At 44.7% G+C, this 25,254-nt stretch overlaps 1 protein-coding gene across 19 annotated transcripts in view; it reads left to right on the forward strand.

Moving 5' to 3' along the window:
* PTPRF (protein tyrosine phosphatase receptor type F) overlaps positions 1–25,254 on the forward strand; it is a 675,453-nt gene that overhangs the window by 182,096 nt on the left and 468,103 nt on the right. For all 19 annotated transcript variants that reach the window (XM_083157546.1, XM_083157555.1, XM_083157551.1 and 16 more), the window contains one exon: positions 8,107–8,166. The gene's annotated coding sequence lies outside the window, so the exon portion shown is untranslated. The remainder of the gene's footprint in view (positions 1–8,106; positions 8,167–25,254) is intronic.

The raw sequence follows: 25,254 nt of genomic DNA on the forward strand, positions 1-25,254 counted from the left end.
CCATGCACAGAGCCACACCATCGGTCCCCGGAGCGATCCACCATGAATCAGGCCCATTATGTGTTGTTTTGATGTGAATTGGGTGTAATGATGTGGGACATGTATGTTATGTGGTGTAATGATGCGGGACATGTATGTTATGTGGTGTAATGATGTGGGACATGTATGTTATGTGGTGTAATGATGCGGGACATGTATGTTATGTGGTGTAATGATGCGGGACATGTATGTTATGTGGTGTAATGATGTGGGACATGTATGTTATGTGGTGTAATGATGTGGGACATGTATGTTATGTGGTGTAATGATGCGGGACATGTATGTTATGTGGTGTAATGATGCGGGACATGTATGTTATGTGGTGTAATGATGTGGGACATGTATGTTATGTGGTGTAATGATGTGGGACATGTATGTTATGTGGTGTAATGATGTGGGACATGTATGTTATGTGGTATAATGATGCGGGACATGTATGTTATGTGGTGTAATGATGTGGGACATGTATGTTATGTGGTGTAATGATGCGGGGCATGTATGTTATGTGGTGTAATGATGTGGGACATGTATGTTATGTGGTGTAATGATGCGGGACATGTATGTTATGTGGTGTAATGATGTGGGACATGTATGTTATGTGGTGTAATGATGCGGGACGTGTGTTATGTGGTGTAATGATGTGGGACATGTATGTTATGTGGTGTAATGATGTGGGACATGTATGTTATGTGGTGTAATAATGCGGGACATGTATGTTATGTGGTGTAATGATGCGGGGCATGTATGTTATGTGGTGTAATGATGCGGGACATGTATGTTATGTGGTGTAATGATGTGGGACATGTATGTTATGTGGTGTAATGATGTGGGGCATGTATGTTATGTGGTGTAATGATGCGGGACGTGTGTTATGTGATGTAATGATGCGGGACATGTATGTTATGTGGTGTAATGATGCGGGACATGTATGTTATGTGGTGTAATGATGCGGGACATGTATGTTATGTGGTGTAATGATGCGGGACGTGTGTTATGTGATGTAATGATGCGGGACATGTATGTTATGTGGTGTAATGATGCGGGACATGTATGTTATGTGGTGTAATAATGCGGGGCATGTATGTTATGTGGTGTAATGATACGGGGCATGTATGTTATGTGGTGTAATGATGCGGGACATGTATGTTATGTGGTGTAATAATGCGGGACATGTATGTTATGTGGGACATGTATGTTATGTGGTGTAATGATGCGGGACATGTATGTTATGTGGTGTAATGATGTGGGACATGTATGTTATGTGGTGTAATGATGTGGGACATGTATGTTATGTGGTGTAATGATGCGGGACATGTATGTTATGTGGTGTAATGATGTGGGACATGTATGTTATGTGGTGTAATGATGTGGGACATGTATGTTATGTGGTGTAATGATGCGGCGCATGTGTGTTATGTGGTGTAATGATGTGGGACATGTATGTTATGTGGTGTAATGATGCGGGACATGTATGTTATGTGGTGTAATGATGTGGCGCATGTATGTTATGTGGTGTAATAATGCGGCGCATGTATGTTATGTGGTGTAATGATGTGGCGCATGTATGCTTGCTATATGTTGTATTGATGTGAATTACTGTATATATACTGTATAATGGTATGGGGCATGTACAGCTGCGTCCATCTACATCTACATTGCTACAGTAACACCAGACATCCCATGTTGGTGCAACAAGTCACATGAGAATCTCCCGGCATCTGGCTTCTTTTTTTTCCAAAAATGCATCTTAGCCGCGATCTAATGCAGCTGCAGTAGGACACCCCAGTCTAATAATGCCCGTAATTTGTCCTTTCTGTGTAAAACCCACTGTACATGAATCATACATGTACCTTACGTACATGTGACACCTTTTATCAAACCTCCATAGGTTTTCTTACACCCATGAACTGCCTCCTACACTGCCCTGAGATCTTGTTGGCCTGTTTTGGGGATTCCGGGGGATTGTTCTCATTGACCTGTGTGAGAATGGGAATAATCAGTTTGTAGACACTTGGAGTATATTAGAATTGATTTACCGCGCACGCAGCGTAGCTCCCATGATGTCTCATCCCCGCGCCTGCCTCTCTTTGCCTGGCACAGATCTTTAAAACAATAATTGCATTGCACGCGACTAACGCAATAATCCTTGTACTAGCCATCCATCACTGCTTATCTCAATAGCAAATCACAACGTGGCGCCTTTCATATTATAACATTACATCTTTCCAAAAGGATTCTTCCACCCGCGTTCTAATCGCCTGCACAAATATTTGTATTACTGTTCTCACTGTCTCTGGGGTGCCGTCGTCTTTAGTACATCTCATAATCTCTGTTTAAACTGCACCTCTACTTACCCATGGCCCCAGTGCTGATTTCTCTACCCTTTCTCTTTAATTGCTCCTCACGTCTTCCTCGTGTATCCCCTTGTCCCATCTCCACAGGATTCAAGTTAAATCATTATATCGTAACATCAATCTTTAGGTGTTTTTTTTCAGTATTTAAAGACTTATCTTCAAATGTACTTAAGTTATATCTGCCCCATTGTATGAAGCAGTCATAAGGGAGAAGTGGCCAATGGCAACCAATCAACACTGAAGTAACATCTATAATTTGCATAATATAAAATTATACAGAGCAGCTGATTGGTTGCCATTGGCTCACTTCTCTACTCTCTTCATTGCTGCACATATCTCCCACTGCTATGGGGCAGTATGTGTGTGTGTGTCAATGGGGGACTATGAAGGTGGTGGTTTGGGCCCTGCCTTTTTTATCAGTCCCGAGGCCTCACAATTTCTGGTGATGTTTGAGGTCTAGTTGCCCTTTGATTAATATCCACAATAGTAGTTTAGAGACATTTTGGTATTACAAGATGGGGAATGGGGAAATGGTAAAAATACCCTGTGTAAAATCCTGCAATAACACGTTGAGTTACTATTCACATTGCACCTCGTGTCTTAGGGGTTATTCTGGTTCACTCCTTCTGGCAAATTCCTTCTTAGACGGACAAAACCATGTGCACGGGTAGATTATTATTGTTATAATTTTATTTATAGGGCGCCACAAGTGTTTTGCAGCACCGTACAATGCAACAGTACAGGGAGACAAAACATAGCATTACATTGAATAAATAACAAAAATACAGTACAAATAAAGAGTGCCACAGTTCAATACACATTACAACTTAAATATAAGTAGTGAGGACTTGATCAATGTACGACTAGAGGCTTGTGGCCAATGATGGAGATGAGTATGCGGACAAAGATGGTCACTGAGTGTTGGAGTATAGGAGAGCTGTGAGTGACGTGAAGAGAAGAGGACTTTGACAACAGGAGGGAAGAGGGCCCTACTCGGAGGAGCTTACAATCTAGTAGGAAGGGGAGACAGACAGGTGACATGAGGTGCAAGCAAGTGGGAGGTGGCTTGATAGCAGGATGTAAGCAGGCAGAGGTCGGAGAACCAGCCACAGGACTAGTTTATGCAGTGGAAGGGTACGCTTTGATGAAAAGGTGAGTTGTCAGTGCCCGTTTGAAGCTTTGCAAGGTCGGGGAGAGTCTAATGGAGCGAGGGAGTGCGTTCCACTGAAGGGGTGCAGCACGGGCAAAGTCTTGAACTCTAGCATGGGAAGCAGTGATCAGGTGGAGGAGAGACGACAGTCGTCGGCCGACCATAGAGGGCGGGAGGGAGTATGAATGGGGATGAGGTTAGAGATATATGGAGCAATGGAATTAGAGATGGCCCTGTATGTGAGTGTGAGGTGTTTGAAGAGGATTCTGTAGGAGAATGGGAGCCAGTGCAGATTTTGTTGAAGGGGAGTGGCAGAATTAGAGCGGCGGGAGAGGAAGATAAGCCTGGCTGCAGAGTTGAGGACAGATTGGAGAGGAGCCAGTTGGGATCGAGCGAGGTCGGTGAGAAGAGCATTTCAGTAGTCGAGCCGTGAGATGACCAGTGAGTGGATGATCAGCTTAGTTGCACTCTGAGAGAAAAGGCCTGATGCGAGCAATGTTGCGTAACTGGAACCGACAAGAGTGGGACAGAGCTTGGATGTGGGGTGCAAAGGAGACGGAGGAGTTGAGAGTGACACCCAGGCAGTGGAGTTGGGGAGCAGGGGAGATGATGGAGTTGTTAACAGTGATAGAGATATAAGTAGGGGGTATGGCTCTGGGTGGGGAAAAGATATTGAGTTCAGTTTTGTCCATGTTGAGCTTCAGAGAGCACTCGGACATCCAGGAGGAGATATCGGAGAGGCAGTTGGAAACTTGAGAGAGAACAGTGGGGGACAGATCAGGAGAGGAGAGGTAGATTTGTGTGTCATCAGCATAGTGGTGGTACTGGAGGCCAAAGGAGTTAAGGAGTGCACCCAGAGAAGAGGTGTACAGGGAGAACAGAAGGGGGCCAAGGACGGAGCCCTGAGGGACACCGACAGGAAGGATGGAAGGTGGTGAGGTGTTGCCAAAGGCAGAGACTAAGAAGGAATGGTTGGTGAAGTAAGAGGTAAACCTGTCAAGGACAGTGCCAGAGAGGCCAATGTTTTGGAGTTTGTGGAGGAGGAGAGGGTGGTCCACAGTGTCAAAGGCAGCAGAGAGGTCCAAGAGGATAAGCAGAGAGAAGTGGCCCCTGGATTTGGCTGAGAGCAGGTCATTGGTGACTTTCACCAGGGCAGTCTCAGTGGAGTGGAGTGGGTGAAAGCCATATTGAAGGGGATCAAGGATGGAGGTGTCAGACATGTAGCTGGTGAGACGCCTGTAAACCAGCCGTTCAAGTAGTTTAGAGGCGAATGGGAGAAGAGAAATAGGGTGGTAGCTCGTGGGTGATAAAGGGTCTAGTTTTTTTTTTTTTTAAGAATAGGCGAGACCAGATCATGTTTGAAGGGTGAGGGAAAGATGCCAGTAGAAAGGGATAGGTTAAAGAGGTGAGCAAGTTGGGAGCAACCAGTGGGGGAGAGGGAACAGAGGAGACGGGAGGGGAGGGGGTCCAAGGGACAGGTAGAGGGGGGAGAGGATGAGATGAGGGAGTGGACTTCGTCATCTGTAGTGGGGCTGAAGGAAGACAGAGTTAGGAAGTTGGAGGGGGAGGATGATTGGGGTGGGTGGGCAGCTGAGGGGGATGGGAGGTGTAACATGTGCACAGAGAGTTAGATTTGGGTGGGGTTTTACTTCAGAGTGAGATCTATATTGCAGTGTAAAAATAAAGCAGTCAGTATTTTCCCTGCACATTTTACATCTGCCCCACCTGCAGTGCACATGGTTTAGTCCATCTAAGAAGAAATTTGCCATAAGGAGTGAACCAGAATAAACCCCCTTAATGACTCACCAAAAGAGAGCCGGCAAAGTCTTCGGAAATTATTTGTGCATTTCTCAAGAGCCAGAAAACCAACTGGAAGATTGTCCCATAAATCTGTAATCAGGATAAAGACGTTTGAATGAACGTATTTAATATACAGTAGAAAATCTGTCCAAACTCATTATAAATGCTAAGACCATAAATACTGCTTAATACCATTATAATTTGTGATCCAAAGGCGTCTGTTTTTCCAGTGCCCGTTTACACATATGCACATGTACACCAAATGGGCATGTGAAAGTCGAACCTGTTGCTCCCTTTTTCTGACTGACTGGATGGTTTGTGCGGTAGCAATGCCAATTATTCATGGAGGTTGGTGTGGTCGCCATCTGCCAGCCTGAGGAGTTAATCAACAGTGCGTCAGGATTCCTTCCAGCCACCAGGCCCCGCTTCTTTATTACTCAGAATCTGCTCGGAAAATGGTTAATGTCTTTGCATTTGTGTGATGGCGCCAGCGCTGAAAGCTGTTATTTTTCAGTGCTTAAACCCTGCATCTTGCCGTGCTATGGAGTTTAGCCTGTTTGGATTTTGTTGTAAACCTCTTAGATATGATATGTGCAATCCTCTTATACACAAATTCCTTGTAGCATCTGACAGAATATAATGAAAGGATAACAGGCTAAACAACTAACCCTGTCAGATGGGGTTAGTCTTTGCTGAAAACGCCGCCGGTTCTGAATTCCGCGCGTCTCAGAGCGGACTCGTCGCTTGTACACTGTGGGGGGCGAATGTTTTGTGGCCTGTGCTGATTTATATCAATTCGGCCGCACACCATTGAATGTTTTTTACAGTGTGTGTCGTCAGAGGTGGGCGGAGCGAACATCACATGACTTTGCCTGAGCACGCCTGCGTTTTCCCCGACAGTCACAGGAAACGGCCAGTTACCACCCACAAAATGTCAGATTCCTGTCAATCACCTTGCAGATGGCCAGCGATTGGGAAAAAAAAAAAGTAGCAGGAATTTATCCCAGGATGGCCACTCACATGCGTGCTACAAGGCCGTACCCATGTGCAGTCCATGGATAACCACAGCAGAGCGACCAGTCTTGAATTAGGCCCTATGTTACTGAGAAGGAGGTAGGCCAATGAGCCCTGAGTGGAAGTTGGTCTAAACCTGTAGGAAACAGGGAAGTCCACTAAATAATAACACTGAGGGAAATGTAGTATGATGGGAGTTCTATCTCACATGAAATGTTGCTATTGGCAACTAACCAGATACTATATTTTTGAAGGTGCTAAATAAATAAGAAGTTGATTCTGTTTGTTTGCCCATAGCAACATCTCATGTGAAATAAAACTCCCATCTTAGCAAATTTACGTGTGTGTGTGTGTGTGTGAGTAGATGTGGCGACCAAACCAGGCGGGAGTCTGTGAATGTACCAGCAAGATGCAGGCAACACTTTGTGATGCTGCCCAAGTATAATGAGGGAGAAAAAGTGACGTATGGGGCCATACAGACCCCTCGGACGAGCTGTTAATTCTCAGCCTGTCGCCCATGCGTGGGTCCTCTGGTCAGGGACGGAACTAGAACTTTGTGGGCCCCATAACAAAACCTTGAAAGGGCCCTTCCACTATACGATTGTCACTACAATGCCGAAGGCACATAAGGCTTTATAGGATGAGGTCACAATTCATGTTATGCAGCACAGCAGACACAAGTCTCCATTATTTAAATTGCGCCACACAGTATTGCCACTTATACACATTACACCAGATAGAGCTTCTCATATACATTACACAAGGTAGAGCTTCTCATATACATTACGCCAGGCAGAGCCACCGTTACGTTACATCAGGCATAGCTCTGTCAGGCAGAGCCCTATTATACCAGGCAGAGCCAGCAGTATAAGCTTTGCCAGGCAGAGCCCCTGTTACATGTTGTGCCAAGCAGAGCCCCCATTAGGTTTAGCCAGGCAAAGCCCCCGTTACGTTACATTATGCAGAGCCCCCATTAGGTTCAGCCAGGCAGAGCCCCCGTCAGTTACAAAGTACGCCAGTCAGAGGAGTGTTATGTAAGGCAGAGCCAGCGTTTTATATAGGAGGGGGGTGGAACACAGGGAGAGAGAGGGGTAAGGAGCAGGTATTACCTGGGGGAGCAGTGGGCCCTGGAAACAGCTCGAGCCCCACAGCAGCTGCACCCTCAGTAGTTACGCCTCTGCCTCTGGGTTCGCAAAGACTCGGAATGCCTGTGCTCACATGCCGCCCGCTGTTTGTTTGAGCAGCAGGCGGCCATTGGCGGCTTGCCGACTGCATTTTCAGGGATTGTCCCAGAAAATGCAGTGACTTCCTTCTCCCCACCGACTGGCTCACTCAGCGCTGCGAGCAGGGGGAAAATAATTTGATGGTGAATGATTATTTCCCTGTGTACATGGCTGCATACACTGGGGGGGGGGGGGGTGCCTATTCGGCGTGTCACGCCTGCCAGCTTGCTAGGCCCCGAGCACTCGCAGCCCAGTGATCGGGCCTGAATCGGGGCCCTAATGCTCTGTATGGAGCTAGACTGTGTTTTTTATATTTTTGCTGTCAGTAAAGCACCTTATCAGTTATATTCCTGAAAGCTATGTGTGGATCTTGATGTAGCACCAAGACACTGCACCAATAGGTAGATGGGATCTCTATTCACCGACTGCCATTGTTACTGATCATGAGACGTTAGGCCAATAGGCTTCTGCATAGACACCAGACCATGTGCTCGTGACTTACTGTCTCTTTTCTTCTTCAATGCAGGATTAAACGTTAAGGATATCTCATAATAAAAGGACGAGCCCCCAACATCCTCGGTGTCAGGTAGGTGGCCTGTTTCTCTGACTTATATAATTTGAAGTGTTACCGTCCTTCCTCCCTTGGGCCTGATTCACGGTTGCCCGCACGTCTACTCTACAGGTAGACCTCATCTAAGCGTGTGCCGGAGACTAGACACACAGTAATTGCAGCTGGTTCACAATCTATGTATACATGCAGGGCCGCCAATAGGGGGGTGCTGTGGGTACAGCTGTCCTGGGCTTCAGCCTCTGCAAGGGCCCGGGCAGCTCATTTTGCCCACCGCAACCCCCGACTGCTTCCGCTGCGCTTCGCTCAGTGCGCTGAACAATGCAGGTCCCGGAGCGCAGGCTTATTCAACCCAAAATGCCGGTGGCCAATTAAAATGCTGCACCAGCTTTTGAGCCAATCAGAGCTCATGTACCAACAGACAATCAGAGCTGCTGCTGGTATGCGAGCTCTGATTGGCTCACCAGCCGGTGCTGCATTTTAATTGGCCGCCGTCATCCTGAATTGAAGAAGCCTGCGCTCCGGGGCTGCAGCTCAGCGGAAGAGGAGATGGCGGAGCAAGAGCCGGGTTACGGTAAGTCAAGTGAGATGGGGGGGTTCCTGGATTGGAAATGAGTCCCGGGCCCCAAAATTCCTGATGGCAGCCCTGTCTACGTGGCAACACCACTTGTGGCTGAGTGGGTGCAACTGAGCGGCAAATAGGATGTCTCTTATAGGATAAGTGTGCCCTGGGCTTGTCACCGCTGTATAGGGAATTGTGGGCTGTATTGAGTACACACAGGTCTGGCTGATAGTGGTTATGGTTATTTCTGAGAATTACAAAGATGTGTGTGACTGACAGTCCAAGGGGGAGATGTATCAACTTATCAGCCCCTAACTGTCATTTTTATTAAGCCTAGCGAAGTAATAAAGTAGCCGGTAATAACGTTCCAGCCAATCAGCTCCTAGCTGTTATTTTTTTTAATCCAGTCTTTATCCTGACAATTACAGCGGATTGGCCAGTGCGTTATTTTCGATCAGCTTCTAACTGTCAGGATACAGACTGGGTTTGAAAAAATAACCACTAGGAGTTGATTGGTTGCTGCGCTGTCACCAGCTACTTGATCACATCACCGGGCTTAATACAGTTCCCCCTTAGTATGTTATTGTTCTCTTAATGATTAATGTCAGGATAAAGAAAGGATGAAATGTTAGGGACTGTTAATAGTGATTTAGGGAAACTGGTGCGGGCCAATGAGATGGCAGCTGTCTAAGCCATAGTTAGAGGTTGATTATTCTTGTCGCCACCTTTTCCTGTGCGCAATTGTGTCCGACTCTTAGGAAATGTCTTGTGTCAGTATGATATTTCATCAAACATGGCCTGACATGAGGTAAGTCACAGCATGATCCAAATGCTGTGGTCGGTTTGAGGCAGGGACCGATTGCATTCTCAAAAGCGGGGGCATAACGGCCTGGTTTTCAAGGTGCACTGAGATCATTGTCTACTTTTTCCAAGCGACCAAATTTGGTGATGATGTTGATGACCATGCTGCATTTTCGGAAGCAGCACTTTGAAACGAAGGTGATACGGGGAGGTATTCAATCCCGGACGAATTTCCTGGCCAGGTGAAAAATTGGCAATAATTTGCTGATTAGTATTTAATCACAGTCCATTTTTGTGGATGCCGTTTCACTTTTTTTATGGTGGGGGGGGGGGGGTGAATCAGGATGGGCAGAAACGGAAATTTCACCGATCCACACAGTTTTCGATGATGCTGGATAAAGCCGGAATATCAGCACTGCGATTGAATAGGGCGAGTCTAATTCGCCCAAAGAATTTGCCCAGGTTGAATACCCCCAAAGGGTGCGATTTATATTATTTTCTAGCCTGCAGAGAACATACAGACTGGCAGAACCATGCCTCCCAACATCTCCTTTTTCCATCCTTGCATGGGACGTAGTCATATTACACATGGTTTGCCTTCGCTGGGGTCCCCACATCACCTCAAACCCCTTTTCTGTCCCAATCCACAATACAGGCCCCTCAAATCCAGTTGGAAGGCATGGAGTATATACTGATTTTCTGGTTTGGAATCGGTCCAGATAATTTCTTTTTGGGTAATTGATCTGAAATTCACGGTAAGAATTAAAAATACATTTAAAAGTCCTCAGACTCCGAGCCGCTTCGTTCATGGCTGTCTGTACTCTGTCAGCTAGGAACGCGACTGTTTGCTATGCAGGCCCAGTTTCTGATCATTCTCCGAGAATGAGAAAGGAAATGGAGAGAGAGACGAGACGAGACACAATTCTTGGCTGCAGCTCACGGACCCTACATTAAACCTTGATTTAATGTTACTGACAGAACTATTTCAATAGAGCTCATGCAGTTTGACAAGTAACATGCTGATGGTTTGGCGGGTGGTAATTCTCAAATACTTAAAGATTCTGTAGCATGCCCAAGTACGGATGGGTAGACAGGGATTAATAAAAGGTAGAATGTGTGGTGACATGCGCGAGGAGCCGGTGCCAGACGGAAAATGGGACAAGTTATAATGTTACCTAAGTATCTTCCCGTCCACGAAACTGCCGCTGAGGCCACGTTGGGGCTCGCTGATGATTTTAAGACCATATAGGACCCATAAAATGCTGTAGCATTGTGCACAGTATTAAAACAATTGCAGACACCCATGCACAGCAGTGTACGGTGGTACTGTGGGGTAGATGTGTTCTGTTGCCGTATCCCATTAACATACCTCCCTACTTTGGACCAGTCGGAAGCAGGACGCAGTTCCGGCGCGCCGAAAATTTCGGGGGCGTGGCCTAATTTGGGGCGTGGCCTATACTCGCGGCTCCATTTGCCGCTATGGGGGCATGACCCAGAGGCTCTGTGAGCCTCTAGCCATGCCCCCAGCCCCCTGGCTGCGGGAATAGACACTGTGCGCATACGCACAGCGTTTATTCCCCGCTGCTTAGCAGCCTACAGGGGGGACTCCCAACAGCCCCCCCACACCGCGGGACACTGCCGGCCGCGGGAGGGACAGCGGGACAGGCCCTGATAATCAGGACTGTCCCGCTGTAATCGGGACTGTTGGGAGGTATGCATTAATCCGGGACACTTCTAAATTACACTGGAAGCTGTGGCAGACACTTGATTTTTTGGGCAGTCCCCCGCAGCCCTGGGAGACTATCCACTTCCTAGTTCAGCCCCACCCACGAAGTGGTCCGAAGCGATGCCCAGGCTGCTCCAGAAGAGACACTAAAAATGTAGGCATGTGTACAGGGGCTTAATTCAAGGAGGCAATGGAGTCACCTGCCTCTGAGCTTGTGCACCCGCATGTATAGCAGCACCTACTGCAGTGATGGCTAACCTTGGCACTCCAGCTGTTGTTGAACTACACATCCCAGCATGCCCTACATTAGTTTTAGCATGGCCAAATAGCAAAACTGTAGCAGAGCATGATGGGATGTGTAGTTCAGAAACAGCTGGAGCATCAAATGCTGTTCTTCCAACTGCACACCTCCCAACATGACCCATTCCAGGAGGGACAGAATGCTCTGCTTTTGGACTTCCTTGCCAGTGGCAGTTGCACTCCACCACTGCCCAAAATTCAAACAAGGGAGCCATACCTGACAGTGAGTCCTGGACTGTGGTGTTTGGGGTGGCAGTTGGTGGGGCTTCCCTAACTAAATTGTGAACTCTGCTGCTGCACCATCTCTGCATCTGCCACTACCATAGAAGTCCAGAAACGGAGCATCTTGTCCCTCCTGGAATGGGTCATGTTGGGAGATTTGCAACTGAGCTCTGCAGCCTATCCGCTTGATCCCAGGAGCCCTGTTAACACCTGCAGTAGGTGGCAGGACAACTCCTGCCTGGTACCACTCAACCTGTGCTGCAGCAAGCAGCGGTTCACCTGCCTAGATGCGACCCACTGGTGAACGCTGATTCTGAAGGGTAGATGTATGAAGCAGTGATAAGGGAGGAGAAGCGATAACGTTAATGGTACTTTATCACCGGCCAATCAGCTCCTGACTGTAAAGTTACAGGCTGGGTTTAAAAAGTGGACAGTTAGGATCTGATTGGCCGGTGATAAAGTACCATTAACGTTATCGCTTCTCCTCCCTTATCACTGCTTCATACATCTACCCCTGAATGCTCATGAGTCTGACCCACCGGCCATTCTTACACAGCTTAGCTGGTGCCTACTAATTTACTTTGGGCTCCGGCGCCCACACACACACACAATATTTGTTTTCCCTTATTTCAATATTGAGTGAGGGCACCAAACTCCAGCTTTGCCTCCGGGCGATTGGGATGAAGTTACACCTGCCTGTATAAATCATAAGTGTTCTGGATTAAAGCGATATTACGTCAAGCCTGCGTATAAGAGCACTCACTGTGCCGCTGTACAGAACCCCACAGGTACTCCCCAAATCCTATTCTGCAGCACTCTCTTTATAATAAGCAGCTTAAAGCCCAGAGTACCGTATAATGGAAGCCATCTATCTTAAAGTGTTTTTGTGTATATTAAGGGGGCGTTATTGTAAAGGGGATGGCATTACAATTATTATCTAGGGGTAAGCATCCCTCCCCCCCCCCCCCCCCCCCAGGTCTACCAAACTGATAGCAAGCTCCCCAATGTTGCAGTATAAAGCCAACAATGTTTCAAAAATGACCGCCCCCGACGCTGAGGTTTACCGAACGATTTCACATGATTGTACTGGCAGTAAATAGTGCTGAGTGGGGTTCGGGCTGTTAAGTGCCGCGTAGCTTATGAAAATGAATTTGAATGAACAACATTGCGTCTCTGCAGCTCTAACCTGCTCATTACATCGGCAAATTGCAGCTGGCTTTTTGTCAGAGGGAAAATGTGAGCCCGTTTTTTCTTTTTTTTTTTTTTTTTCGCAGTCAATTATGTTTGGGGTCTATTTTGCTCAAAAGCAACCATTCCAAATGAGCCGTTAGAAGTTTATGGAAGGAAGGAAAGATGGCTTCTAAGAGGGGGGCTTGGAAGAAGCAGGATAGTTACCGCTGATGTTTTCATGTGAAAATGTTTTTAAATGTCCATCGCTGCCTCTTGTTTAGGCCTAATTACACCAGCCACAGTGCTGCTACTTTATTAATAGCTCTCGAGTGAAAGTAACGGACTGACTTTAAACCGAGCTGGTGCAATTATTGTCATTTCTTTCCCCTCTAGCCAGAATACAACCTCCGCCCTCCACAATGCCTCTCGCTCCGCATCCCATCTACATACACGGATAATTCTCTGCACTTACAGGAGCCATAGAGAACAAATGCAAAACAGGAAGCATATTCTACGGCGCACAATACAATAAGAGCTGGGGTTTTTTATTTTTTCCAAACCGCTAAAATATTTGACTTCTGAAACAAAAGTGGCCCTCATCCAGACCTGCGTGTATTCAGTGCTTTCATTCTGATTAGGGTTACCGCCTAGTCCGGGAACGCCACCCCTCCAGACGCCGGTGTAAATTGTCGGACTGTCCAGAGTAATTTGGGATGGGTGGTAACCCTAATTTTCATACAGAATTTAGCATGGAGGAAAAGATGGATACATTTTTTCATCTTGGGTCCTGAAACATGGTTGATATTGTTTAGCTTGCAGTGCAATGCATGATGCTCAGGGGTAGCTGTATGAAGCAGTGATAAGGGAGGAGAAGTGACCTATGGCAACCAATCAGCTGCTCTGTATAATTTTATATTATGCAAATTATATATGTTACTTCAGTGCTGATTGGTTGCCATGGGCAACCAGTCTGTTCCACTGGTTCTCCTGGATCAGTTCTCCCTGATCACTGCTTCATACATCTACCCCTGAGTGAGGTCAGCACAGGCGCCTCATTTATGACAGATTCTATCATTCTTTCCCATAATTCACAAATTTCTCATCCAACCCACTGCAACCTAAGTCGGGCACCATTGATACCAGTCTCAACTGGTCATTTCATGGGTAGGATAAGCAACAGGTGGAAATATTTATGCAATGGGTACAGATGTAGCTCCTCTCATACATCGCCAGATCCCATCCACTGGCGAGAGCTGGTGGAGTGGCACTCCATCTGATGGTTAGAGGGCTGTGCGGGGAGGCTACAGGGATGTGGCGGAGAGCTCCATAGGAACTTTGGCACGCGAGCATCTTGTGCGCTCACACGCCCCCTTCTGGTGGATAGCTGGGGCTGGGGCAATTCTATTGCCAGCTGTATGAGAGGTCATCCATCTGTATATTGTTGGTCATTTTCAATTTTATATTTATACTTATTTGTAAGGCTTCAAATGTATGTATATGCAAATCATCCATTCACAGCGCTGCAGGGAAAAACTGCGATTAGCAGGGGGGCTGGCATTTACTAAACGGCGGTCAGCGCTACCAGGCTAACCAGAATGAGGGCCTTAGTCTGTTTGGGTGCTCTAGTAGTGCTACAGTAATAAAATAGTTATTAGTACATACCTAGCTGGATGCAATCGCACTTTAAAACTTCGCAGACGCGCACTGCGGATGCGCAGAAGTCCAAAACGCGCCAGTTTAAACTTTATCGGTCCATGGTGCGGCTGAGTTACCTGGTACCTGGTGCACCGAGAGGGGGACTGTTTATCGCCACTAAAGGTGCAAGTCTGAAAAATGCGCTTTTCATTTTGTTGAATTTTTGGTTTGTTTGAACTATTGCACAACAGAATGTTTTGTGTACAGCGCTGTATGAATCTGCCCCCTCCCCCCATCACTGCAAAAGCGAGAGAAGCAGAAATAATGATATCATTACTAAGTGGGAATTGTACAGCGGCACATAAAGCCAAGCCTCTAATCACTGCTGGTTCTAAAGCACTAATGGTATTAGCCGGGAACATGTTCATTTGATTTCTTTGCTGGCCAAATACCTTGAGATCTAGTTTCCTCCATGTTGTCTTGAGGCGATGAAGTAAACCAGGCAGCGAGCAGATACAGCTAAATATACTCGCTGCCCCCTGGGTATTGGCACAGACCCTTATTTATTGTAACGTTCCACTATTCTCACCTTGCAGATAGCAGGCTCATTTGTAATGACACGTATTGCAAGGAATATTCTGCAGCGGATCAGCTTCCATCTTTTTTTGCAGAATTTTCTTAATGGTTTCAGAATGTCAAAGCGTCCTGACATCTTACTGCCTCTCTCGGGGGCTTTGCAAATCAAACTGCTCGCGCCACACTCTGCTCCACAAAATCCTCGCCTGAGATATTCCGCGGTGGACTCCGTGAATTTGAGGTTAATAGCCTTTTCGAGATCTGCATTTTGCAGGAATTAATAAGTGGTCTCTGGTACGGAGACGGAGACAAAATCCAAAATATTTAATTCACAGAATATCAGAGATTTTCCCCGATGGGTTCCATTGAGCTTTTGCTTATCTGGAATTGAAAAAATTGTCCAGGCTGGTATTCCGAGCAATATGTCGGTTCTAATGCTGCGTTTATTGTACAGGAATAAAATATTATTTTCTGGGTTATTCTGTTATGTGGAGAGGCCATGGGGGTCTTGTTAGACCCGTTTTGTGTTGTCATGTTCTGTAATTCCATCGGGAATTGAGTTGTTCGTGTTTGACGCCTTAGTATTCAAGCTTGGCCTAAACACAATGACCTTGAAGGTACAGGGGTGTTATATGGTCATCAAGCACGGAAAGGCTAATTTAGAGCAATTAGGGAATTATTTGTTGTGCAAGTCGTTTATCGAGCAAGATAAATAACGATGCAGGGCCTTCCCAACAGCACAAGATTAATTTTACAGCGTGGAAAGTGGATTGAGAGTATTAGAGACAGGTTAATGAGAATATTCCTCTGTAAACTGTTTTCTTGATCTGGGTGATGGGCTTAGCTTGTGCTTTTCTAATTAGTTCAGATAAGAGTTTGATCTCTGCACGAAGGAGAATGATATGGTTTAATTTCAAGGTTTGCAATGCCAGCCCGAAATAAGCTCACGCTCCGCTTCCCACTTCAAGGGCACCGGCTCAAAGACTGGCAAGATCTAGTACACCTAGATTAAATACAGCTAGCGTCGTACAGCAGATAATTGAAAATATATGTTCATTGTGCCTTTAAAATTATTAATTCTTGTCTGGCACCTTTCCGGTGGTGTGTATGTGTGAAAGTTACAGAAATTGAGTTAGAGACGGCAGATTTCCTTTGCTTTTTTTTCCTCTTGGTATGTAAATTTGAAGACATTTTACATTGATTAATTCTGTGCCACAATGGAGATAAACTCAGAAAGGAGTAGTGGAAAACACAGAAAATAGTAGCAGAAAGAGTAAAGGAACACAGAAAGAGTAGCGAAAATGAAGAAAAGAAAGGCAGAAAACAGAGTTGTGGAACACAAAAAGAGTAGCGGAAAACCCAGAAAGAGTAGCAGAAAACACAAAGCGTAGCGGAAAACACAGAAAGAGTAGTGAAAAATTAAGAAAAGTAAAGCAGAAAACAGAGTAGCAGAAAACACAGAAAGAGTAGCGGAAAACACAGAAAGAGTAGTGGAAAATTAAGAAAAGTAAACACAGAGAGAGTAGCGGAAAACACAGAGAGAGTAGCGGAAAACACAGAGAGAGTAGCGGAAAACACAGAGAGAGTAGCGGAAAACACAGAGAGAGTAGCGGAAAACACAGAAAGAGTAGTGGAAAATTAAGAAAAGAAAAGCAGAAAACAGAGTAGCAGAAAACAGAGAAAGAGTAGCAGAAAACAGAGAAAGAGTAGCAGAAAACAGAGAAAGAGTAGCAGAAAACAGAGAAAGAGTAGCAGAAAACAGAGAAAGAGTAGCAGAAAACACAGAAAGAGTAGCAGAAAACACAGAAAGAGTAGCGGAAAACACAGAGAGAGTAGCGGAAAACACAGAGAGAGTAGCAGAAAATTAAGAAAAGAAAAGCAGAAAACAGAGTAGCAGAAAACAGAGAAAGAGTAGCAGAAAACAGAGAAAGAGTAGCAGAAAACAGAGAAAGAGTAGCAGAAAACAGAGAAAGAGTAGCAGAAAACAGAGAAAGAGTGGCAGAAAACAGAGAGAGTGGCAGAAAACACAGAAAGAGTAGCGGAAAACACAGAGTAGCGGAAAATTAAGAAAAGAAAAGCAGAAAACAGAGAAAGAGTAGCAGAAAACAGAGAGAGTGGCAGAAAACACAGAAAGAGTAGCGGAAAACACAGAAAGAGTAGCGGAAAACACAGAAAGAGTAGCAGAAAATTAAGAAAAGAAAAGCAGAAAACAGAGTAGCAGAAAACACAGAAAGAGTAGCGGAAAATGAAGAAAAGAAAAGCAGAAAACAGAGTAGCAGAAAACACAAAGCATAGCGGAAAACACAGAAAGGGTAGTGGAAAACAAAGAAAGGATAGCGGGAAAACACATAAAAGAGTAGCAGAACACATATAGAGTAGCAGAGAACAAAGAAAAGAAAAGCAGAAAACAGAGTTGCGGAAAACACAGAAAGAGTTGCGGAAAACACAAAAATGGTAGTGGAAAACAGAAAGGATAGCGGAAAACACATTAAAAAATTTGCGGAAAACACAGAAAGAGTAGCGGAAAACATTGAAAGAAAAGCGGAAAATACAGAAAGGGTAGCGGAAAACACATAAGAGTAGCAGAACACAGAAAGAGTAGCAGAAAACAAAGAAAATAAAATCAGGAATCACAGAAAGAGTAGGGAAAAACACAAAGGGTAGGGGAAAACACAGAAAATAATAGCGGAAACTCCGAAAAGAGTAGCGGAAAACACAGAAAGAGTAGCAGAAAACACAAAGCATAGCGGAAAACACAGAAAGAGTAGCGGAAAACATAAGAGTAGCAGAGAACAAAGAAAAGAAAATCAGGAATCACAGAAAGAGTAGGGAAAAACACAAAGGGTAGGGAAAAACACAGAAAATAAAGCGGAAAACATAGAAAGAGTAGCGGAAAACACAGAAAGGGTAGCAGAACACAGAATGAGTAGCGGAAAATGAAGAAAAAAAAGCAGAAAACAGAGTGGCAGAAAACACAAAGCATAGCGGAAAACACAGAAAGGATAGCGGAAAACACAAGAGTAGCAGAACACAGAGTAGCGGAGAACAAAGAGAAGAAAAGCAGAAAACAGAGTGGCGGAAAACACAGAAAAGAAAAGCAGAAAGCACAGAAAGAGTAGCAGAAAACACATAAAAGTAGCAGAATACATAAAGAGTAGTGGAGAACAAAGAAAAGCAGAAAACAGAGTGGTGGAAAACACAGAAAAGGTAGTGGAAAACACAGAAAGGATAGCGGAAAACACATAAGAGTAGCAGAACACAGAAAGATTAGCGGAGAACAAAGAGAAGAAAAGCAGAAAACAGAGTGGCGGAAAACACAGAAAAGCAGAAAGCACAGAAAGAGTAGCAGAAAACACATAAAAGAGTAGCAGAATACATAAAGAGTAGTGGAGAACAAAGAAAAGCAGAAAACAGTGGTGGAAAACACAGCAAGGATAGCAGAAAACACATAAAAGAGTAGCAGAAAGCACAGAAAGAGTAGCAGAAAACACATAAAAGAGTAGCAGAACACAGAAAGAGTAGTGGAGAACAAAGAAAAGCAGAAAACACAGAAAGAGTAGGGGAAAACACAGAAAATAATAGCGGAACTCCGAAAAGAGTAGCGGAAAACATAGAATACTGTATGTGGTCATCGACTAGGTTAGCTAAAGAAAACTAAAATAGGTACATTACAGATCAATTGGAGATTAGAGACCTGAGATCAGAAAACACAGTAGTAGAAAACACAGAAAGAGTAGCAGAAAACGAAAAAAAGAAAAGCAGAAAACAAAGTGGCGGAAAACAGAAAAAGTAGCAGAAAACACAGAAAGCGTAGCGGAAAACACAGAAAGGATAGCGGAAAACAAATAAAGAGTAGCAGAAAACAAAGAGAAGCGTAGAACAAAGAAAAGCAGAAAACAGTGGTGGAAAACACAGAAAGGGTAACGGAAAACACATAAGAGTAGCAGAACAAAGAAAGAGTAGCGGGGAACAAATAAAAAAAAAAAGCAGAAAACATAGTGGTGGAAAATACAGAAAGAGTAGCGTAAAATACAGAAAGGGTAGCAGAAAACACATAAAAGAGTAGCAGTACACAGATAAAAGTAGCGGAGAACAAAGAGAAGAAAAGCAGAAAACAGAGTGGCGGAAAACACAGAAAAGAAAAGCAGAAAGCACAGAAAACACAGAAAGCATAGCGGAAAACACAGAAAGGATAGCTGAAAACACAAAAGTAACAGAACACAGAAAGAGTAGCGTAGAACAAAGAAAAGAAAAGCAGAAAACAGAGTGGCGGAAAACACAGAAAGGATAGCGGAAAACACATAAAAGAGTAGCAGAACACATCTAGAGCAGCGGAGAACAAAGAAAAGCAGAAAACAGAGTGGCGAAAAACACAGAAAAGAAAATCAGAAAACACAGAAAGAGTTGCGAAAAACACAAAAATGGTAGTGGAAAACACAGAAAGGATAGTGGAAAACACATTAAAAAAGTAGTGGAAAACACAGAAAGAGTAGCGGAAAAAATAGAAAGAATAGCGGAAAATACAGAAAGGGTAGCGGAAAACACATAAAAGAGTAGCAGAACACAGAAAGAGTAGCGGAGAACAAAGAAAAAAAAAGCAGAAAACACACAACGAGTAGGGGAAAACAGAAAGGGTAGGGGAAAACACAGAAAATACTAGCGGAAACTCCGAAAAGAGTAGCGGAAAACATAGAATACTGTATGTCGTCATTGGCTAGGTTTAGCTAAAGAAAGCTAAAATATGTACATTACAGATGAATTAGAGATCGCTAATTAAGACTGTATATGTCCCGCAATCCCCTTATGTCCCAGACATAGGGGGAATTATTTCATAACCTTCCAAAAATGGAAGAAGTTCGCCATAGCAACTGATCAACTTCTGTCTATCATTTTAAAGAATACACTTGATCATTGTAAACAAGAAGCTGATTGGTCAATACAGGCAATACTTCACTTGCCCACTATGGATTGATACATTACACCTATAGGGATAACTGATACAGCTACGGGGAACCATTAACTGGTTGCACAAGTAGGACTTGCACAGCTGTGCATTCTACATAGGCCACCGTGCATATCTACATGTGATTCAGAGTCCTATGGTATGCAGGCGTATTTCATTACGCTGCTGAAGGTGTGTAACTGGGTGGTAAGTGGGTGTTTAAATGCAGGCTATGCTTAGAGAGGACATTCGTATAGACTGTACTTTCCTACTCTACCTGATGTTGCAGGACACTTCCGGACCCCCGGACGAGTAGGAAGCTCTCCTGCACCCCATTCACTTTCTAGCAAAGTGAGCTCTATGGGAAAGCTAAGGCCGCAAATTGCAGGTAAATGGGGAGGGGGCACGGTGAATATAAAAATCACGCTATATTGTCCCCCCACTTGTTATTTTCTATGGCCAGCATCATCATAGTCATTAGGTGGTGGAACCTAGTGACGCTCAGGGTCAGGCTGGCCCACAGGGATTTAGTGGAATGCCCTGGCAGGCTCCTTTGTCTGAGACCCACCCTCTTATCTAGGGATCAATTTCCAGACTGTGCACTTGAATTATACATAAACAGGCACCTGATGGTCCGGAACCTCTTTCAATCCTGTTTATCAGCCATCAGAGGGTTTAGAGAAGCAGCGGGAGGGAGTTACTCTGCGGGCGTGAGAGCTGTGCTGCTTGGGGGCAGACGGGCTGCGTGTGTGTGTGTGGGGGGGGGGGGTTTGCTGCATTAAAGAGGTTTTGGGTGTGGGGGGGCAATCACCCTTTGGTAAGAACCACCGATAATCCAGCAAAACAGATAATATGGCACGGTGTCGGAACGGAGGTGCCGGATTTCTGGTGGTACTGTATATCTGTATTACATAATACTGCACAGGACACTATGGTGTATTCTGTACAGTGCTTTGCTATTAATTATCTGGTACATTACCATGCATTAGCAGTATTTACTATAGAAGGACTCAGACCATGCACTCACTCATGGTTACCCAAGCATATGTGGCAGCTGGCCATACCCCGTATGCAGGCTGGCCGCACCCCTAATATGGGCTCCCATCACTGCATTTCCCCGGTACTTCATGTCGCCGTCCTACACAGGTGACGCGTAGCACCTGCCCTGTCCCAACGTCCAGTCAGTTGCATCTCTCCTCTGGGCATAGGTTAATATCATATATAGACGTACAGAATATAGAATTTACAGACAGATCTTTTGCAGCAGTGATGGGGCCAGTGCTAGTGTGCACTGAAAATGATGTTGGGAAACCAGCGTACGGTTATGGGCAGTACAGTCGGCAATACGGGTGGATATCCGTATCTTTCTTTGTGCGCACAATGCAGGTGTAATTATGGCCATCTTGCTAGATCTACTGGGGTTTGGTTCATAAATAATAATCACAAGAGGAATAATATAATAATAGACGGAGACCTGCAGCAACCACGTACTTATCACTGCTCCGTCAGCAGGAATAACTATAATAACACTCATGTGTATTGTAACAGTGAAAACATATGTAGCAACAATGTAGTTAAATAACTAGATAATAAAAACAAACAATAAAACCTAGATATCTTATGAAAGCGTCGTCGCCTTGCACAGTATAAACATTGTAAATGTCTAGTCACTAAGAGAATAAAATACATTGTTTCCCCAGCACACTGAAAGACACCAGTAACTAGAGATGGGCACCGGGGCTGAAGATTTGGATTTGTCGTGGGGATTTGGATTTGTCAAGCGGCGGTGAAAGGCTTTGGATTTTTATCAAAAATGGTAAAAAAATGCCCAAATCAAGTTATTTTTTGCGTTTTAGTTTTTTTTGTCCATAGAGTAATATTACCCCCAATGACAATAATTTCCAGCCCTTTGGAGACAATTTGACCACTTTTCAGCTCAAAATGTTGTTTTCATTCAATTTAGGCCAAGGTCTTTTTTTACGCAGCTTGTCCAACACTGCGTAGAGGCAGAACAATCACACACAGAACTTCTGACAGTATCTCAGTTTGGTATATTGGGGTGCATTGCACACAAACAATAAAGAGCAAAATAATTTTTTGGGCTTGTCCAACTCTGCGTGGAAGCAGAACAATCACACACGGAACTTCTGACAGTATCAGTATGGTGTATTGGGGTGCAGTTCTCTTTTTTTGAGAACACAGCTTGTCCAACACTGTGGAGGCAGAACAATAACACACGGAACTGACAGTATGTCACTATAGTGTATCGGGGTGCAGTGCATTGCAGCACACCAATCACCACAAACAATTTACTGACACACTGGCTGACACAGCCAGCCTGCCTGTGTACACCTACACACTACACTGACTGACAGCCTCTGCCCTCTGCGCACTGACACACTGACTGACACAGCCTGCCTGTGTACACCTACACACTACACTGACTGACAGCCTCTGCCCTCTGCGCACTGACACACTGACTGACACAGCCTGCCTGTGTACACCTACACACTACACTGACTGACACATCCTGCCCACTATATTGATTAGTGTCAGTGATGATGATTACTGTCACTGACACAACCCAGCACAAACCCAACTGCAGAGCTGTGCGCTGCTTGGAAGCATGGGACAGATGGCGCCGAATTCGCAAGATGCCAAGCCTTTAAAGATTCAACGCGACAATCCGACGTGAGACTACGCCATTCGGCCACACTCGGGTTTCCGAACAAAGCCGAAAACTCCCGAGCGTGGCTCACGGACGGTGAGCTGGGCTGTGTTCGGAGCAGTTTGGATTCCTTGGAATCCGGACGGCTCATCTCTACCAGTAACCAGATGGAAATATTACTGTACATGGTAATAGAATTCAGAGATCTTGGTTACATTTATTTGGCCAAATAAATAAGCCCCCAAGCAGTCGTCAAGGCTTCTCTGTGTACTGGGGGTCCCCAGAGCTATATTTATGTGTGGGGTGCGGCACCCCAAAAAATCAGCATAAGCACACCAGTGAGAAAACTAAAGTTTTAATAAATATAAGTGTTATAAATACAAAAAGTTATATAAAAATAATGACTAAATGAGGTATATTAAACCTCTAGAATGGGGGCTGGCATGACGGAACATCACATGACTTAGCCTGCCTATGGTGTGGCAGGGGCGTGTCTGAACTTTATTTAAAAGCTTGGGCTGTGGGCCAAAGCCTCTTCTTTTCTTGTGGACGGCAAAAAAAAAACAAAAAAAATGTAAAAAATATTAGAAGACATATAAAATAATCCTGGCATTGCATTTCGTCATTCCCCCTCATACCCGCTGGGGTTTTGAATTCCTGTTCGGGAAATGGCTGCGCGGATCAGAACAGGGGCCTTTTCCTAGTGCAGGGGGATGTTTACTTGTCTCCAGAGTCATAATGATTTCCAAAGACAATTCATGTCTGCAGAAAGGCCATACAAATTACTCCATGTATGGGAGAGAATTGATTGAGAGAGAAGGCTGACATTAAGACAAATTGGAAGTAGCCTCTATGGGTTTTTTGTTTGCCTTTCCTGGTTTGACATTATTGTAATTGAAGAGAACGTACATTTGCCTGCCTTTTCAACCATGATAAATATGTAACAATGTATCTCTCAAGATCTGGGGATATGCTAATTCAGAGATGCCGTGTGTCATTGCTCACTGATTATAACATCAAAGTCCTTATTTATCGAGATGTTGCTGTTTACATGTAGTGTAAACAGTCTTCTATCTATATGGGAAAGAACCGTCAGTTATCAACACGCTATGGAAAAACTATGAATAAAAGGCTATCTACTTCTCACCTCTATGAGGTGAAGTACCACCAGCGACCACTAGAGGCCACTCGGCAGATTGAAATTACTCCTTTGTGTGTCTTAAAGATGTCAGAACAGAAAATGAAAGCAATTTTTGCATTAAGTATAGTATGGGAGTTATTTTTATGAATTTATGCAAAATTAACTACAAAAGGTGCCCACATACGGAATGATGTTGGCAATGATGGAGTGCCTCTCAACAGCCCCGGTAATCACCAGATTTCCCCCGATGGCGATCCATCTGACTAGTCACTCGGTGGTGGGGAACGGAAACCATGCCCGTCTCTGCTTCAGGGAAATGGGCGGGGTTGAGGGGTTCGTGCAGTGAGCAAAGGGGAGGTGGCAGAGAGCTCCGCCGGGGGGTGGCGGTTGATCGAAAGTGACTAGGTTGACACCTGGAAATGGCTGAAATACCATTGGTCGACAGTGCCAGAAGGTCGACATAAGCTTAATGTTGACATCAAAAGGTTGACACAAGTTTCTCAGTTTTTTGTGTCTGTCAACATATGTCGACATATGTTCATTTGATTTCTCTATGTGACTATTTACACATTTAAGGGGTTTATTTACTAAGGTGGGAGTTCTATGTAAGATGTTGCCCATAGCAACCAATCATAGTCTATGTACTTATTTTGCACCTTCTAGAAGACAACAGACGGAATCTGATTGGTTGCCCATAGCAACATCCCATCTTAACTAGATCTTCCATCTTAGTACACACGCCCCTTACTGTCCTTTGCAGTGTGACCAGGACCAGAGGATCTGAGAATAGGCAGTTTCTCCAGGCACAATAATGGTCTTTACTGAAGGTACAGGATGCAGCTGGGGGCGGATCTGATTCCCAGTCTGCTCATCTCCCAGTTATTTCCTCATTTACTTTCCTATTTTATACACCGCGCGCTGTGAGGAGTAGACGGTCTCCTGCTGGTACAATACCTTTATCTTTCCTTCCAAACATTATATAATGTAATCTCTGTACGTACAAAGGCTCTTTATGCATCTTTTTTTCGGGTGCCAAACTTGGAAAATTGAGGTGTATGCTTTTTCTTTCAAAGGGATGTTGATTCATTTTTGCATTTACATTGGCTTCTGTTTGTTTTTATCTGTATGAAGCTGTTTGCTGCCTCTTCCAATGTTTTGTGTATCTGACAACAGCATATTGTGATTCTAGTTCATCATTACGCTCATTCATTGCATTTTCCAAATATAGGGTTTATTTATGAAAGCACAAACAGCCTTGCTGGTGGGGAGAATGGGGGTCTTACAGTGGTGACAGGCCATTTTTGCTTTGTCTTAACAGTCATTGATGAGTCCATTACATTGGGGTAACCCTGCCGGCATCCCT

This window comes from Crinia signifera, chromosome 8 (genome assembly GCF_055691185.1).
Source record: "Crinia signifera chromosome 8, ASM5569118v1, whole genome shotgun sequence".
In the NCBI taxonomy this organism is placed as follows: domain Eukaryota; kingdom Metazoa; phylum Chordata; class Amphibia; order Anura; family Myobatrachidae; genus Crinia; species Crinia signifera.